Source organism: Strix aluco, chromosome Z (genome assembly GCF_031877795.1).
Source record: "Strix aluco isolate bStrAlu1 chromosome Z, bStrAlu1.hap1, whole genome shotgun sequence".
Taxonomy (NCBI): domain Eukaryota; kingdom Metazoa; phylum Chordata; class Aves; order Strigiformes; family Strigidae; genus Strix; species Strix aluco.
Window position 1 is genome coordinate 15,612,798 of NC_133971.1, and position 18,874 is coordinate 15,631,671.

An 18,874-nucleotide genomic window follows, 5' to 3' on the forward strand; every position below is an offset into this window, starting at 1 on the left:
AGCTGAGCAGCCCACAGTCGTCACCAGGAGGCTTTGCCTGGGTGCGAGGCCTCTCTGTAGTGACAGCCTCCGCTCCAGCAACCCTAAGCAGACTCATGTGAGTGCACAGCAGAGCTGCAGCTTCACAAGGAGTGGCTGGCTCTGCGCTGGGACACTGCAGACCTCTTAATCTTCTCCTAAACACTGCCTGGAGGCTTGTACGTAACTTGCCTCACCACAAGGGACATTTCCCTCTCTTTGCAGATGGTGTTTCACACACAGAATACTTTGATCCCTCAGTATTTATTATTTCCTATCATTTTCATTTTGGTTTGCCCTGATTTTGTATATTTGCGTGAGGATATTTAGGCATTTAGTTGCACTCTGCATGTGCACCAGGAATGCACAGCGTACTAGCACTTGCTGAATCCTGTTTGGAAAGCAAGTGGTATTCCATATGACTCTAAAACATCAGTTGTGAGGGAGGTAGAAGAGATAAAAGAATTATCAATTCAGGGGTTTTTTGGACTCTTTTTTCCAATCGTGGCAAAGAGCAAGTATCTGTCCCACTTGGTATTGTTGATTCCTCTTTCAGTTGTCTTTCTTCAAATGTTTGTAGATCCATGCTCTAAAGCAAATCAGCAGAATAATTTGGGTTTAGAGACCTCATAACCTTTTCTGTGAGGCTGCAGCGTTTTGGTGAGATTTGGGGTTGGTTTTGGTGATCAGATCATTTCACCGATGGGGCTGAGAGCGCAGCCCTCCAGACATTTGGGTTCAGCACGGCTAAGAGGGAGTACACCCTGGTGAGGCAGAGAGGAGTCCCTTCCATTCCTCTTGCCCTTACTGTCTTGGCACCATGCCAGAACAGCACCAAAGTAGCTTCGTTTATCAGGAAAAAAAAAAAAAAAACAAGGGCACCTCTTTGACACTGGGTCCAAAAGAAGCTGTTCTGCTCCAGCCAGATCTGCAGGCCTTTGCCAATGCCTGGGTTTAGGCAGAGTTAGTTGGTGGCTCAGCTTCACATAATTGAAAGTCATTCTGATTTCTGCACTGTGGTGTAATTGCTTAAAAACACACGTTATTTGATGATTAAGATTCTGGAGTGAATTGTGTTCTTTTGGGTTCTTGCACTGTTTCTCCATCAGGGACTTGGTTTCAGTGGTGTGCAGCTGCTGGAGTTGATTTACAGTGCTGCGGCTGTGGCTAGTCATAAATAAATCCTCTTATATAGTTGTTATGAACACCTGTTAGATCATCTGTCAGCAAAGCGCTGTTCACATTTATCATGGTGCGGTAGTTATTTTACCTCAATCCATTTCCAACTGACTCGGCCTCCATCACTGGATTACTATTACCACACCATAATCGCTCGTTTCCACTCCATGTTACAACTTGCAGATAAAAGATTTCACTACTTGGCCAAATTTCATAAATAAAGGAGCAGTTCAGTGCAGTAAAAGTTTATTTTTGTCATCATTTGTCACCCCATTATTCTATAAATCAAATGGAATAGCGCTATTGCTAGCTCAGGCGTTGCTGTCAGCCCTAGGCATGGAAATGGTCCGTTTCTTCTTTTTAGATGAGATGACATGTCTTTCAGACTTAACTGGCTTATGGCTTTGTTTCACCCATTTTATTTTATCGCCCCTTCAGAAAAATCCTTGGGGACCAGAGAGTCTAAGGGAGTAAAATGGAATCAGAAAACACAGTAAAACATGCTGCTTTAGCTGTGTTATGTACATTTCCCTCCCCCGCAATCATTCATTTACAAACTCCTCCACAAAAATAATGGATCTGGATATAAACAGCCCCTCAATGCATTCTCTGGCTTTGCACAGATTTTATCGCTCATGTCAAAACCCTGGGACTGAAAGGGCTCTGGAGAGGGTGCTTCAAAGTCCTGCTAATGCATCTGCTCCTAAATGGACTTCCCACCTGCACAGGGGTGTGTCATGGAGTTGTGCTTTTGTTTTGAAGGTCTGTGCTGATGACTTGCATTTTGGCATCTGAACCATCTAATAGTGCTGTGCTTCGCCTTGCTACACAGCTTCACAACCTAAACTCTCAGGATATTCCCCCATGCCTTCCCAGGTGCAACCTTCACAGAAATGTTGTTTGCTTTTGGGTTTGTCAATGATTTCTTAACTCTAGCTATAAAATCTATTTCTGGGTCATGCCTCGGTTTTTTGGCCCCATGTCCATTACAGATGCTTGGGGTTTTCTTGATTTACTGAGAATTTAGGAGATGGATCTCCAACTAAATTTTGAAGAATGCAATATTCCTTCATTTAAAAAGAGCTGGATAGGATGATGATAAAGGGATGGGGTAATAGAAAAGGGTTTATAGTTGATATTATACTTCTGAGTTGGTTCTAATTCAAGTTACATTCTTCATAGTCATTATGTAGCTCATAAATTCAATAAAGTGTTTTACTATTACTATAAAAATGACAGGAGGGGGGTTTTATGTTGTAAGTTTCGTTAGTTGCTCTTCCTGTTTTATGTTGAAGTTCTCAGGCCGTTATGTCATTAAACTCCTTGGAGTCTGAAGGGCTCAAGGCCCCTCTGTTCCTTATCGCTGGTGTGGCAACTGCTGTGGGGCAAATAGCTGTGTGGTCAGTCTCTGTCACCATCACCTTCCTTGTCAATGACTCTCTTCAGCTCCATTCTGGCTCTGTTTTTCATTCAGAAGCGCAGGTACCTGCCTTTGTGAGGAGGCAATGGGAGTTTCAGGGTGGCTTTAGCCCTGCTTTGGATTCTGAACTCTGGACATCAGTTCTCACGCATGAAAATGCTAAACCTTCTTGTTGCAGTGGGTCTTGGGTGGCTCTGGGAAGAGCCCGCTGCCAAAGAGGAATGCTGCGCTATGGAATAAAATGCCTTTGGAGAGTTCACCCTCCTCTTTGCCTTCCCAGAAAGACTTGCTGTGACTTTTCTCCAGCCACCTTCATTGTAAAATTATGAGCTCGTCTTGGTTTGAGAGGCTTGTTCAGTTTGGCTATGGGCAAATGCTTGCAAACACAGTCTTTTGCTGAGAAGGTCTCTAAAGGCAAATCCAGGAGGGTTTTTGCTTTTTCATTTCAGGGGGGTGTGGGTGTGATTTTTTTCAAAAGCACTGCATAATTTCTGTTATTTCTGCTTCATTAGAGGAAAGAAGCATCAAATATCTGACCCTAGAGCCTTTGCTTTCTCCAGATGTTTGCTTTGCACACAAATAATCTGCATGAAAACAGCAACTGCTAATTCAGTGGCCAAAGTGCATCAGGACCCTAATCTAAAACCTCCCAATCCATCCAGCTGTCTGGCGTTTGCTATTATAGGGCACCAACAGAGAAATGAGGCTGTGGCTTTATCACTGCACCCTGGGTGACAACTTGATTTTCTGCTTTCACCGCAGGCAGCAGCAGCCCAACATGATGGGGCTGTTAATTTGTGCATTTCATGGTGTCTGTCAGGGGGCCGGGAAAGGAGGGTTTCAGGGGAAGGGAATGGAGCATGTCCCAGCCTCGGAAGCACCTGTCTGCATTGACGGCACAGAGCACTTCTTATTAGCGTGCAGGACTCTAAATGCAGCCCCAGGATGACAGCCTGGCATTCCCAGCACCCACACAGTGTGACAGGCGCAGGCAGCCGGTCCCATTGTTTGCCCTTGATGAGCATGTCATTAATGGAAATGGAAGAAAGTGAGGGCCACATCAGTATTCAAATAGCCTCCATCCTCTCTGCCATTCAACCGCCTGGCTCAGGCAGCTGCAGATTTCCTTCTGCAGCTCCACTTACACATTTTCACAGATTTATTCCCACTGCATACAAATCCCTTCCATGTGGTTCTGGCCCCATGCCCCCCCTCCCACTCCCCTCACATACACAGACATATTCTTCAACATCATCTGATCTGCCAAAAATAAAGTGGGGGCTCAACCCTTCCTCCCTGTTTTGTGAATTGCTAAGGTATTATTAGCAAATACTTGCTATTTGCAACCCAGAAAAGGTAAAGTGCTATTATTTAAACTTGAAGCATTGAGCAAGGGCCCAATGTATTGTTTGTAATGTTCTTATTTGCTCCCAAGCAACTATTGGTGCTTGTCTGGGTGACCTGTTTCTTTGTAATAGTTGCAATATATTTCTTTTGGAACATTTCACCTGGTAGGTATGGAATAAGAGGATTGCAGGCAGAAGGGAAAATTACTAAAAATTCTATATGCCTCCTTAATGACAATCTCAAGTAAAGTCATACTGTTCTCTCTCAAAACCCTCTTTCAAAATTTTCTGCCTTGACAATAGCTGGACCATGGATACTTGAAGACAAACACCCATCTTGCTGGGCTACACCATCTTAGGCTGTCTCTACCTCTCTGATCTCGCATGTGCAGTGTGAGCTCTTTCGGGGGCAGGTGGTGTATTGGCCTTCCACATTTTTATGGCATGGACCACGGCAGGATGCAGGCTGATGATTAGTGCTCCCGAGAACTCCAGCAAAACAAATAACACTGTATCATAATTCAGCTGGTATGAAGAATGTGCCTTGAGCACACTGGCATCTGGCCAGAACTTAAATGTATGTTTCTTTGCTTTAGTTTAGTGTTAGTCTGTTTTCGTAATAATATAATTAGTGCTCACAGGGGAGGCTATTGACACTACCACCAGGATCAGTTTGCTCTTTGCAGTATTTCCAAATCGTTCTTGTTACACATCCAACTTGCAGGTCGGATGTGTTACCCCTTGCCTTTTGTCTGCTTCTGTCCTCTCCAACCAGTGATTTAGCCTCAAACCTGAAGCTCTCTCCACTATTAAAGGCTGGAGCCAATAATGAATGAACACATCTGGGTGATTTCCAAACCTTGTACATTTTGTAGCCCTTTTTAACCCCAAGTGGCGTAGGAGAAAACAAGCCCAGAGATTTTTCCATTGGTCAGTTCCAAAACAGGTACCACAGGACTAAACAGCAGAAGCAGAGCTGTTGCAATACATTTTGGTAAGCAATACCACTGCCAAACCACTGTCCTCCCTCAAACTCCTTCCAACCACTGCGCTGGACTCAAAAATCCTCCTGGGATGCGATAGCATTGGTTCTTGGGGGTATTTGCCCTAATAGGTGCTTTTCTTCCATAGGTGACAGAGGGAACTGCCCCAGCACTCCACTTCCTGCAACTTGGTTCCTGGCATCAGTGCAGCATGGACATGATGTCTGAGAGCAGGATGGTGAAATGGTTGCGTTCACATTTAAGTGCCAAAGGTGCATCCCAGCACTATGACCTGTGTGAGTGTGTGTGCATCCTCTTGCCTTGGCTCCTACTGCTTCCTCTGCTCGTCTTTCTTTTGCTGACCAATTTGGACTACTGAATATAAGGCAGGATCATGCCTTTCTGTGGGTGTATACAGTATCTTGTGCAATAGCACTCTGATTTCAGTAGGAGCCTCTAGGTGTTGCTGTGATATAAATAATAATTGTCTTCAGGGATTAATTCAAAGAGGGCAGTTGAAGTTGAATGAGACCAAGGGAAGAAGCCCATGAGTTATTTCTCATGTTTAGAATGATTAATAATTTCTGCATAGTTTAATAATTCAACAAATTGCAGAAACTAGATTTTATCAGGCTGCCTTCAGCTCAAATTTAAAAAAAAAAAAAAAAAAAAGGCCTTTCAACTCTTTCCATTGGCAAACAACCAAAGGCCAGTCTTCATTCACCAGAAATACATCTAGAAATGGCTGTAAGGATATGCTGATAACTTTAAAATTAAAGCTGGCTGGTATTATGGCAAGTCAAGTACCCTCTTTTTGGGTCATAGCCACAAGCAACATCCAAACCAAAATAGGGGGCAAATGACTCACCTAGAAAAAATGGAAAATTTTCAAAACCGATATGTAGAAACATTGTGTTCTAGAATCCAAAATATCACCATCTTTGGTATCAGTGTAAGAGTGTTTTGTGTGGCAACCATCCTGCAACAGCATCTTGCACAACATACGTATCAGGGACAACAGGGACAAATTAAGAAAAGGAGTAAATCCTAATCTGGAGGGATCAAGCTGCTCTTCTGCTTTTAAAATTAATCCCCCATCCTCTTAAAAGTAATTTAAGAGATGTGACAGATACGTACCTACTGTGGCATCAGGAGGAAGAACTGACAAATGGAGAACAGGCATTTATGTAGAAAAAGTTTATGGGGTACATTTTCAGAAGCAATGAATAATTTTAAATGCATCACATGTCACTGGAGATTGTAGACAGTACCTCATTTTCTCAGTTCAATTCATAGTCCTCTGAGAAGCAGGTCCCTAGGCCATCCTCTGCTGGACACCTTAAAAGCTGACACAAATGGGAAGCCTGCATACATCTGTACCCAAAGACTTGCAGGTAGAGAAAGTCATCTCACTGCAAGTTTGGTCAGGAATGTCATTATCTCAAGCAGATTTTATCAGCTTGAGGTGAGATCGTGAACGCTCCATTTGTATCACCTTGACATGCCATGGAGCCATCCATATTGTGCTTTGCTACTTATCCCTCATATAGATAAGTGGAGATGAGAAGAAGTCAATAATTTATTTTCTTTGGGGTTGAACCAGTCAAGGGTAGATTTTCTCTTTGGCTATGCAATTTAGAAATTTTGTGTATGGCAGCCAAAGAACAGTTCTGGATTTGTCATTTAGGGAACAGACCTGACTGCATGTACCTGTACACAAGCACATGTACAATAGCGCACCATGGACTAAAGGACAGTTTCACGGTCAGCATGCAGTATTTTAACTTACCAGGCTTGTATGCTCCAAGGAAGATAATACTTACCCTGTGTATATGGTATCACAAAGGTTCAGCTATATCATTCCTACACTGAGGATGTAAGAGACTTTAGGTGACATGCAAATTGGTGTAATTCCTAAAAGACGGTTAGGAAGATGAAGGGATAGTTTGTTTCCCATGACCATGATGGATAGGAGGTAATGTATCAAGGCTCAGTTTGGGCACAAGAAAGCTGACACCAGGGACAGTGCAGCCACGGAGCAGGCTGGCTGGAGAAGTTGTGAAGGCTCCAGAACTAGAAATCATTACAAGTTAAGCAAATAATCTGTCAGGAATGACATATATTACAGTTGATACAGCTTTAGAACACAGATGAAATGATTTCCAGTCCTTTTTTCCTTTTTTTTTCTGTGAATGTGGAAGGAATATTTAAAATCTAGTTGACCTTTCATCCTATGCACTCCTTGCTTAGGTTTATGTAGTTGGAGAATGTCACTAAGGAACAAAAAATGGTTTTGCTCAGTTGTTTTCTGCCTTGTTCTTTCCCACGCTCTCATCTTCTGGCCAAGTTTTTGCCTTTCTTATTCTCTGGTCTGTGAAGTGGTCAAACACAAAATTATGAAGATATGAAGTTGCATATATTTTGGAATAAGATTACCTACTTTCAGGTACTCAAGAGAGTTGCTACTAAGTGGTAGCCACCAGCTACTGATTTTTATACCACTAAGTGCTGTCATCTCTGCCTTTTCAGAGGAACAAAGCAATTCTGTGGTAGATCTCTATAGCACAGTATCTGCCTATTTTGCTGGTCACAACTATAAGCTTTTCAGGAGGTGTAAAACCTTTGTAATGAACAATGAAGTAGTAGCATAACATGGTCTCTGCTACTAATTTTCCCAATGTGCATGTATTTCACTGTTGCTGTGTTCCGTCATATCTTTCTCAACAACATGTCTGTGCTACTTTCCTTTGTCGGGGCCCTATTGGCAAAGCAGTTCTTTATAGCTTGGCACCCATTTTGATTGTTTCAGCTTTTCTGTACATCTTTCCATTCAAAAAGTTGCAGTTTGTTTACCAAGCATTGGATTTGGTATGTTTGAAATAAAGGGTAAGTAAAAACCTGTTCTTTTTAAAGAGTCAGGCAGACATCATTTATGTTGGCTTTTTCAAAGTACTACTTTTAACCATGCAGAAAGTTTGGGTCTGAATTTCCAGTGTGCCTTTAACATTGTTGGTTTTTTACTGCATATTTTCCTCCAAGACTTCAAGCTTGCCTTCAATTTTCATAATCTGTGGAGCACATTCATCCATCTTCTCTTACCATTTTCTCCTTCTGGAGTTGTAATAGCTGTAACCAGAATTTTCAAGGAAGTCTCAGTTCATTGCTCTGCTTCTGAAGGCAACTTCTCTGACTGAGTGGCAGAGCACAAGGCAAAGAGAAAAGCTGTCGCTAGAGAAATGCTTCCAGCAGCCTTCTTGCTGGCAATGTAGTGCTTCCCAGTATCTGAACGTAAAAATCACAGTGAGCACTGGTGTGGCTGGTAGGGTGCTGCAGTATCTGGGTTCGCCTCCTAAGGGGACAGCACAGTTGCATTATTGAAAAGATGTACTGTTATCTCTGCACGTGCTTTGAAGGGAAATTTGCTGTATGGTGTTTCCCATTTGGTGCTTCATTTCAGCTGCAGTTAGTTAGTGGGTTTATGTGGTGGGTTGACACCAGCTGGATGCCAGGTGCCCACCAAGCTCCTTTAGCACTCCCCTCGTCAGCTGCACAGAGGAGAGAAAATATAATTAAAGGCTTGTGGGTCGAGATAAGGACAGGGAGATCAGTCACCAGTTACTGTCATGAGCAAAACAGACTTGACTTGGGGAAAATTATTTTATTTTTTTACCAATCAAATCAGAGTAGGACAATGAGAAATAAAACAAATCTTTAAAACACCTTCCCCTCACCCCTTCCTTCCTCCTGGACTCAACTTTAGCCCTGAGTTCTCTACCTCCTTGCCCCTGAACAGCACAGGGGTACAGAGAATGGGGGTTGTGGTCGGTTCATCACACATTGTTTCTGCCACTCCTTCCTACTCACATTCTTTCTCTGCTCCAGCATGGGTTCCCTCCCATAGGAGACAGACCTCCATGAACTTTTCCAACATGGGTCCTTTCCATGTGCTGCTGTTCATCACAAACTGCTCCAGTGTGGGTCCTTTCCACGGGGTACAGTCCCTCAGGAACAGACTGTTCCAGTGTGGGTCTCCCACAGGGTCTCAAGTCCTGCCAAAAAACCTGCTCCAGCATGGGCTCTCCATAGGGTCACAGATTCCTTCAGGCATCCACCTGCTCCAGCGTGGGGTTCTCCAGGGGCTGCAGGTGGAGATCTGCTCCACTACGGACCTCCATGGGCTGCAGGGGCACAGCCTGCCTCACCATGGGCTGCACAGGGACTGCAGGGGAATCTCTGCTCCAGTACCTGGAGCACCTCCTCCCCCTCCTTCTTCACTGACTGCAGAGTTGTTCCTCTCATATTCTCACTCCTCTCTCCCAGCTGCTGTTGTGCAGCAGTTTTTTTCCCTTCTTAACTATGTCATCCCAGAGGTGCTACCAGCACTGCTGATGGGCTCAGCCTTGGCCACCGGCGGGTCCATCTTGGAGCCAGCTGGCATTGGCTCTATTGGACATGGGGGAAGCTTCTGGCATCTTCTTACAGAAGTCACCCCTGTAGCCCCCCCACTATCAAAACCTTGCCATGTAAACCCAACACAGTTTGGCTGAAAACCTCTTGCTTCTGCTCACACACCTGCACACCCACTGTAGTTTCATATGTTTTCTTTGCTTTCTTCCATGTGAAATAACTGTTGTTTTGACTGCATTCATGCTAGTACAGCTAAGGGAGAGCCAAACAGACCAAGGTGATATCATGATGGCACAGTACCCAAATGTGGCAAAGAAAATAGGCAGCTCTAGGACCAATGGCTCAAAAGTGTGAGAAAAATTGTCAATGTGGTGACTAAATAAATCTAAATCAGAAATAAAATGCCTTCACTGACTTTATTTTTTAAAGGAAAAATAGTATGTGTTATTTAGAGCTCTGTAGTGTATTTTCAGAACTCTGTGTTTCTCATATGACACAGCCCTAGCTGTGGGAAAAGAAGGTTTCTCCATTTGTATTTACAGACAGGATGTTAAGTGTACTTTGACATACTTGAATGTACATATATATTTCAGGTTTTGATAGTGCTTTTGTGGAATTTAAGTGAAAAGTATCACGCCTTTTGCATGTGATACAGGGTCCTTTTATATTATACCTCCCTTGTGTCATCTCACAGGCTATAGGGTTTGTGTCCTGAACTGTGTGTAAAATGTACAGGCAGGGGGAAGCATGGTGGATTCTTCCCCACATGTGTGGAAGATCAGTTCCATAAGAAGGTGGAGATCCCTTTTTATGGACACACATTTCTCATGGCAGACACAGCCAGAGAGCTGCTTTAGGACTAGGAAAGCTTTGACCCAGCACTTTGTCTATATAATTTTTGGAGTTGCTCTGCTGTTCACTTCTTATAAAAAACAACAAAAGAAACCACACAGACGAGTTTTGTCTTGTCATGGGGAGGACTATTCTTCTGGAAGCCCACCATGGGAGATTGCTCTTGTGCTGCAGGTGATTTAGTATGACTTTCTATCTCATATCACTGACAGCTTTGAATGTTTTGTGAATGAGTGAGCCACAATTTGGGCCTACTTCTGCTGGGTTTTTGTGTTATTTAAATACTAAAGGTTTGTGAAAACATCTTCCTTTATTTAAGAAAAGTCCACATTTGAATGCAAACTAAACATATGGTTTCTTTCAGATCATGTATGTAATATTGCAGTCCTCATTATATTGTTTTTGTTTCACTGGCTGTTTTCTGTAGTCTATTATTCTGACTGTATGCCCTGATATTTATTTTTAATGAGATGCACTTCTGTTCTTTCACTGCTTACTAACACTTTAATTTGAGAAGCAGTTTTCACTAGCCCTGCAAATATCCAATGTTCTTTGCAAAGTCAAGTCCATTTCCTGCAACAACCTTGCTTTGACCTGTTATCAGTTATGTCACAAATTATTCAATCTCTAATTGGTTAATCTTTTAACTACAAATTCACATGACTTAGCTGTATTACATAGCTCCATGACAAGCTTGTGTGGATCAAAGTAGTCTCACATTTTTAAGGAACTTTCTCTAGCGGCTCGCAACTCCCTTTGTTCTACTGCTTGAATATACTCTTATCATTATTAATATTAGATTTTTAGAAATAATGCTATCATTCCTAAAGGTCTGGATTGTGATTTAGGCCTCGTCATACGGAACACTGTTCAAAACCTGACAAGTTTTTAGCATGGAGAGCATGAGGTATAGCAGTATGGAGGATTTTCCCCTCTCCAGTTATTCTACTCTGTTTTCTCAGAAAATCTGAAGATGCCATAGCTCCTTACTCCTTTTAGCCAGATCCTAACCAAACAGAGGGATGAAGTTTACTTGGTACCTACCAAAAATATAGTTTAATCCTATAAAAAGTAACTAGCATGAAGCATGCACATGGATGATTAAAGGCTGGTTGCTGTCTCTCTGACCCCCTGCACTTCTAACATAAGACAATGTCTCAGCACAAGAAATTAACATCTAAACCAGACAAAAACCCTACAGAGGAGGACTTTCAAGACAGTTCATAATCTGAGCCAGTACTCAAACATAACCATTTGCAGTAAATGCTCACTGGAGCTGGACAGCTAGAAAGGACTTTCCTCTCTCTTACAGTCTCTCTAGAGAATTTTTTTTGCATTAAATAAGCAAAAAAAGGGTTTGCTGTCTTTTTCCATGTAGAACATTGTATTCTCTGCCTTGTTAATGATTTGTATGTTGGTAAGATTCCTACCCTTTATTCAGATGCATGGCCAGGTCTCTAGCGGCTGCTCAGGATGCATCACAAAAAAAGGGAAGGAGTCTTTTCCTTGATGCAGCCACCACCTAAAACAATGCTTGAAGGAGAAAAGCTATTCAGTCAACCCAAGCATCCATTCATATGGCTTAGGGCTTGTTGTGCTGCAGTCTCTCATCTCTCCATTAATTAATGGTGAAAATACATATAACTAGGAAAACAGCAAATGTAAGCAGGGAATTAATTTATTTTTCATAAATAAGAAATGCCTCATCAGTAGAAAAGCAAAGGCTTGAAGTGTCTCTTCATGTTCCAATTTCTGTTCTGAAGCTGCCTGTTTGGTTGCTTTCTCATCTCTTCTATTTAAACCAAACAACAATCAATTTATTATGACATTAAAAAAAATATTGTGGCTAAGGCAGAAAGTACTTTTGAGAGAGATTCAAGTTCAGCAGCTGGAAATGAGCGGAAAAAAATTAGGACTACACCAGTCTAATTGATTTTGTTATAGAACAAAATTAGCTGAAGCCAAAGAGCAGTAAAATGCACTCACCTTTATTGTAAGCATTTGAAGCTGTGCTAAATGAAAGGGGAAAAAAAAAATCTGTTCTTTGCTCATGGCACAGGGCATTTATTAGAAAATAAAAATAATTAGTTGTAGAAACAACAATTGAATTGTGCAAAGTGTTTTGCCTGGATTCCAGGAATGGTGGCTTTAATGAGGCCCTACCCTTCAGAAATGCTAAAGCAGTTCTTAAATGGGGCTTAATAGGATATTTTCACTTTCTTTCAGCTCTTTGTTCTCAAACATGTAGGTACTCCAGGGTGCACACATTTAATTTAAGCAAGTTTTATGCAAATTCATCTCCTGTACCTGATGAATATGCTTCTAAACATATACCAACTCCCTATCAGATCCTCACACAAGAGATCAGTGGCCTTCAAATCAAATCAGAGGCCTATTTTCTTCTTGTGTTCTGCATTACAAAAAAGGATTTTAATTAGCCAAGAGACACTGTTCCCATTGCCCATGAAATGCAACTGGAATCCTAATTTCTCAACCACACCTAAGAGTAATTAACTTCTGGGAAACAATGTGTAACAAGCCACTGTTGACTGGAGTTAGGAGGATGACCTGCCACCGTACAGTAACTATCTGATAGGCTTTATACTTTGGGTTGTGAAGATAATGGTTTGATTTCAAAGACATATCCCTTGAAAAGGAGGGAACAAATACAACTGTGCTGGTGTGTTGACTCTTTTAGAGATAGATGCACTGAATCACTAGGAATTGTTTGGAGTTCAGGTTTTGCTCTGCTTTGCTTTTCTTGAGGGACAATATGGCAAACTTGAGGTGCAGACGGACCATCACCTCACCAGTACCAAAAAAGTGAAATCCACCAGTAGAAGTGCCATCATAATCTGTGATAACCCTGCTAGTGCCAAACTAACTGGTCCTAATGCTTCAGACCTTCTTTATCTTGTACTTGTAAGCAAAAATGCACAAAGAATAACCTCTGTTATATTTTGATCCCTCTGTTACATTTTGATCTGCTTAGGAAGCATAACAAAAATAATTTAACACCTGAATAGAGTCCAGGCGGAGGGATGTTGGTGTTGGTGTGGGGTTTTCTTTCATTAACTTCTGCTTTGCTTTACAATTTTATTGGTTGGGTTTGGTCTTTCTAAAAGAAGAGATGAGTATAAAAGGACACAAAAATAATTTTGTGGGTGGAACAGTTTGCCCTGAGCTGAAATTCAGAGGGATGTTCACACCATTTTTAAAGATTCTTTCAAGAAATGCATTTGGATGTGCATGTGTGTTTGAAGTATCTTGGGTTTTTTGTGATAAATCTTTAGATGTTTTATTTTTCCAACACCATTATTGTCTTTTACTGTTTGGGGAACGGAAGGAATTCTTTCTAGCTGTCTTCCACCTACTTGCTTTAATTATTGAAACCTCTTCCTATTCTAGCATTGCTAGAATATTTCTGCTTGTCAGCACATCAGAACGCAAAGCCAGCAGAACAGGGGGTACATGATTTACAGTTTTAAAATTTCTCAACGTTAAAACTGCAGGCAAGGGCTGAAATCATTCTGTGTGTTGAATGGAAAGCTCCAAAGAGTCTGGGGAGTTCCTAGCCTTCTAGCAGTGAACTTCTAGCCTTCTCTGTTGCTACCAATCCCGCAGCTGGTAAACAGGCTTGGTGGCCTCTTCCAAACCATTTGAAGTATCATTTCAGTTTCCAGTGGAGCAGCTGTCGACTCTGTAAGAAACAATTATCATACTGCATAGCAATTTAGAGGACGTGGATATGGAGTGACTGAACAGAATGTGGCCTCCTTCAGTTCAGAGCTGAGGTCCATTAAGGACGCCTATGTGATTGCAGACTGCTCTCCTTGTGAATACGAATAGGAATTTGATCATGAAGGATCTAAAAGTTTTGAATCGAAGAAACTTGCAGACTCATAACAGCATGGCAGCTAACATTTGGCAAGTAGATTCTAGAACTGCCCATTCTGACACTCACTAGAATATTTTCCATTGCTTAGTATACAGTCTGCATCTCAAGAGGATGGATTTGACAATGCTAGAAAGTGTTAAATCTACCTTAAATAAGGAATGAATTTGCACTTGCCTGAGCACATCTGGTAACTTCATAACCCATAAAATCCTCCCGGACAACTTGGCAGCACCTCACATAGTGAGAAGATGCTCTGAACTTTATGGACCTTGTAGTAATTCTCACAGTGAACTCACTCTAACTACTGGAGAAGGCAAATCTTCCAACACTAGGGTGTCCAGTAGGCAATCTATTGCAGGCCAAACAGGAAAGAAAGATTTAATAATAAATAAATAAAAATCAGTTCTCTGTCCCTTTAGTCTCCTTATTATCTTTGACTTTGACTGATTGTACAAAAGTGGTGTACAAACATCTCAAGCACATCTTGTTATGGAAAGCATTATATAAGTGATGTATCTGAATAATAGATGAAACAAGCATATAAACATCCAGCCAGAGTGCTACATCCACTTAACTTTGGCTGTCAGGAAAACCTATATAAAAACTGTAAAGGTAGCTGTTTAGTCCCTAAGAAGGAACTGAACCAAGAGGGGAAGTATGTTCCCTTACTTTAGAGCAAATCCAGGAAACAGCTACAGTTGTACATACTTCAGTATACTGCCTAATAAAAAGTCTTCTGGGTCCCGGTACAGATTTGTAAGTGTGTCACTGATAGCAATGATTCCATGCAAAAATAAAAGTAACAAATGTTTCACAATTAAATATCCATCCAACAAAGCATGTTCATGTGTTGTGAGAGTAAATAAGCTTTGTTAGAATAGTGTTGCTATTGTAAAGAAGGGAGATTAAGAGCTTCATTTGCACTGCAGAGAAAAATCATTGTATTTCTTATATTGTCCATCTGATATAAATCCAGATCAACTAATCAAATGTCAGTCAAGACAACAATGTCTTGTCGTCTTACTTACCTAGAATCAGAGAAGGGGAAAACACATAACTGGTTCCCTAACAGAATGACACCGTTAGATTGATTATTGAAGCCATGAATGAAATCTGAATGCTCCGTTACTCAAAGTTAAATAAATATTTATTGTTCTGCAACTATCATTTATGATAAAAACAGGTTAGGAGCTGAGACTTGAGTTTAAATGTATATCTAACTGTGTCAGAAATATGTACAGTTTGAATGCAGGTGTATTTTTAACATCAGGTGGTGATTGGAAAGCAACACAGCAAATGATTGAGGAACCAACAAGATAAACAGCTGCCAAAACATGTTGCCCATTATGACATCAATATTCCAATGTAGTAATAAGATTTGGAATTAAAATTATGTTTGCTTTCATTGGAGACCTGGAATAACAATGAGAAGACTGTAATACCATATTGTCTGTCTCTCTAGAGTAGAATGCACAGTACTGGGTATATGTAGGCAAAATAAAAGAAATGTTAGGTCCAACCAAAGACTGTAAAACTATCATATTTATCATATATATCATATTTATAAAAGAGAGGAACAAGGCTAAAGAAGACTCCTTACATAAGGAATAAATGAATAACTTAGTAATTATCCTTTGGAGGAGAAAGACACAATTTTATACATAAGGATCTAAAGCTCTTATTTGTTGTCTCACTAAAACATGAGAATTTTGAGCACATAAAGCATATTCCACTTTCTATCTCCTAATGTACTAAGCTTTGTGATGAGCACACTATATATGTTTTATGATATGGCGTTAGGGTCCAGATGAAAACTTTGAGATTTACATTTTTATCCTGCATTGACCTTTTGGCTTCACTCCTTATTAAGCAAGGCATGGTAAAGAAAGAGATTATTATGAGGTGTCTGGGTCCCCAGGGCGTTATGAGGTGCCACACACAGTTAAGCTATCTCAAGACAACCATGTTCTCTAGAGTTACTTTATTGCTATTATAAAAAATCTTTATTATGGGGAAAAATATGTATTTTTATGCTAGAAGAAGATGAAGATGACAGTTTAGGATGTTGAACGGTAGTTTCAGCTGAGCTTTGTGCCCACAGAGACTGTAAAACATCAAAGACTGGGCGGCCTTTGATTGGCTCCTTTGGATCCTAAAGGGGTAGATTAATCTTTGTAAAATTCATAGTTGGAACATTGTACCATTAACTGGCACTTTCCAGTTATCAAGATACTTTATGAAACTGAAAAAGTCCTATTACACTTGCTAAAAAGGCAACTTTGGGGGTGTGGCTCTCATGAAACCATTTCATCTCTGGAGTATTAGATACTTTCCACTGTCCCCCATGCTTGATAAAGCCCCAGAATGTGGATCTTTATCTGATAACCTCTATTGGTTTCTCTTCTCTTAATTATACCTTATCTAAGAATGCAATCATACAGCATGCTGAGCTTCTTCAATTTTCTCTCTTTTTCAGTTGCAATTGAGAGCATTTTTAAGCCCTTGTGGGACCAGGCCTTAGGTCCTCATTTTTTAAAACACCTCTGTTTTCAAGCATGATGTCTTCTTTTTAACCTCTGTGGTAAATATGTGATGTAAATATGTTGATGTCTTCTCAGCATCTGAGGGGAGTGAATATACAACATTCCTGTTGGTTTTAAGCCTTCTGCAGTATTCCTCACATTGAAGCTTTCGTGTATCTATCCTCTGCACTGCTGCTAATGACCAGTTGGTATCAGAAAATATGCATATATTTGCAGAGCTTAAAAGATAGTTCTACTTTGAAGACCTATTCCAGGAACAGAATTATTACTCTAAGGGATTTAGGCTCATGAAATTCTCCTTGTAGTAAAACAATATGAATGCCCCATGGACCAAAGAAAGATACGGAACAGACATATGTCTTTGAGACTAGATACGGCCTACTTGACAACACATTGATTTATGCCCATCACCGTTCTGAGGCTGGCTCAGAGATATTTGATTTACAGTGGATAGACTGCCTCCTGTTAAATAAAGTCCTGGGTCATTGTTCATAAACCTGAACTGCATATAGCAATCTCAATGCATTGTTAAAATACTGTGGTGGAGTTCATAGTGCCTTATTAAGCTCTGTAGTTCAAAGTTTAATAGTTAAAGGATAAAAACCTTTGTGCAAACATCTAACAAGCTTCCTAAGCCAATGACAATTCGCCCTGCAAAAAATACTCAAGAGCTGTCTGTCAAGAAGCCCAAATAAAAGTGACATGACTTGGTCAAAAAGAGTGCTGATTGCCCCCAACCCCATGCCTGGTGGGATAATGGATTAGCCCTCAGATAGAGTGCTTGGACATTCCCCAGAATAACAACTCTGTTTGCCAAGGTCAGACGTCATAACTAATAGACAGGGAGTGTCCTGAGGAAGAACAAACCATCTACAAATGAAAACCTGGAAAAAACCTAGCGCTCTAATTTTTCAGACAATCCAGCATGCTGGTGACACCTTTCAGGTGATCCCAGTTGTTGGGAGAGGTGACAGTGTTGCGGTAGGTGGCACTGTTCCCCTCCTCCAGTCACACAGCCCCACCACTCACAGGGAAGTGCCATCTTTGGGATGAGACATAAAACTGAGGCCTTGACCAGTTGCAGTTATTAAAGGTCCCATTGCACTTTCCACAAGATTAACTGTGTTAACCTCAGTGTCCTGGCTGATTGCATTCTGTCTTCCTAAATTCCCTCTGTAGTTTCAACTGGACAAGTTAATCTGCACTTCCTGTTTTAGGTAGCTGTGCAACTGTTGCTGTGCTCGGACATACAGCCACTGCACTTCATCCCAGGGTGGCCCTGCTCCAGTGACAGCCCATACAGATGGACTGAACTGCGTATGGCCACACTGGTGCTCCAAGGAGTGTGGAGGAGACAGCACAATTGTACCCTGCATTTCCTACCAAATTGTGTGACATTGGAGAGGGAATGCACTCTTCAAAAGAGACTGATGGTTGCAACACCAGCAAACAGTAGCAGCAATTATTTGGTGGGACGTCCTGCTGAGCCACATGAGTAACTAATCTATACAAGGCGCAATGCCTTATGGACCATCCCCTGGAGCAGGTGGTTGTGGCTGCCCATCCCACTGCAGGCCTCCTGCTTGGCCAAATTCAGTCCTAGGTTTTTAGCTCAACTGGAGAGGCAGAGCAAGAGCATGCAGTGATTTTGGTGGGGTTCTAGATAAAAAACATTGATGCCTAATTCTGAAATTCCCTTCTTGTGCAAGTGGCCCTTTCCATGGCAGACATGAGTGAAACTGTGTGAGGTAACCAGTCCTCTTACAAGGAGAAATTTGCAGCAAGGTGACCCACTGTGTGAATCAGCATAGCTCATGTGTGGCTTCCACTTTTCTCACAGTTTTGAGGTTTGGTAGCTAGGCTCAAGGTTGGGGAAATCACATTCTTTCTACCTTTAATTCTTCCTGTTGTTTCAGTTGGATACTTCCTTTGTCACTTCATATCCCAAACTATTGTGTTTTATTGCTGGAAAATGTGTGTTTCATTTCAGCGATTGGGGATTACACACACATGCCATTGAGTGTAATGCAAGGACATTATGTGAATGTAAGGAATTATTATTTTTCTGCTTATCTAGAGAAAATGAAAGTGATTATTAACATCTTCATAACTAGATGGGGAATAAATGTTAATATTTGAACTCCATGAGAAGCCTGAAATATAGTATGGAAATAACCTGGCTGGGTGATTGGGTATTTAAAATGAGCCATGTGTCAAGACAGGAAACC